Source organism: Penaeus monodon, chromosome 24, assembly GCF_015228065.2.
Source record: "Penaeus monodon isolate SGIC_2016 chromosome 24, NSTDA_Pmon_1, whole genome shotgun sequence".
NCBI classification, from domain to species: Eukaryota; Metazoa; Arthropoda; class Malacostraca; order Decapoda; family Penaeidae; genus Penaeus; species Penaeus monodon.
Genome location: NC_051409.1, coordinates 25239175 through 25239757, shown reverse-complemented (window position 1 = coordinate 25239757; position 583 = coordinate 25239175). Strand labels below are relative to the sequence as shown.

Genomic DNA, 583 nt, shown 5'->3' with positions numbered 1-583 from the left:
CTGTTCGCGACACCAGATGTAGCGGCGAAAGCCAGGGGCGGTGGTGGCGGCGTTGCTGGCGAAGGTGAGGCGCGTCCACCCGTCGGAGGTGATGGTTCCGTCGGGACTGTCGGTGTCGCATTTCCTGCGCAAGAAAATTAAGTAAACAGACTGATTCAAGGAAACGAAAGAAAGCCATGGATTTCGTAAGGCAAAAGGCCCAAAATAACTTACTCCTCGAGAGAACCATGGTAAGTCACCACCAGGCGGTCATTGAGGCAGTCGGTGGACGATTCCAGTTCGAAGGTAGGACAGATGAACTCCAAGTAGGTAGACTCCATGGGGTTGCACGTGATCTCGTACTGGCACCTGTCGGCACATACATGGAAGGTAAAGAAAATTGCGAACACTGACTCCAGTTAATGAGACCCGTTTTGATACAAGATAGCACGTAAGTAGTTTTGGGGGAAGTTGGGTGACTGGATGGCTCCAGGCGTGGCTCGGGGAACACGTTGGCCCCGACCACCGCTGCCACCACGCCCAACAGCAAAAGTCCGATTGATCATGAAGTGCCTTCAGGAAAACAAAAAAATTAGTCTATAAG

At 52.1% G+C, this 583-nt stretch overlaps 1 pseudogene; it reads right to left on the bottom strand.

Moving 5' to 3' along the window:
- Positions 1–583, bottom strand: part of LOC119588920 — a 3728-nt pseudogene that overhangs the window by 1535 nt on the left and 1610 nt on the right.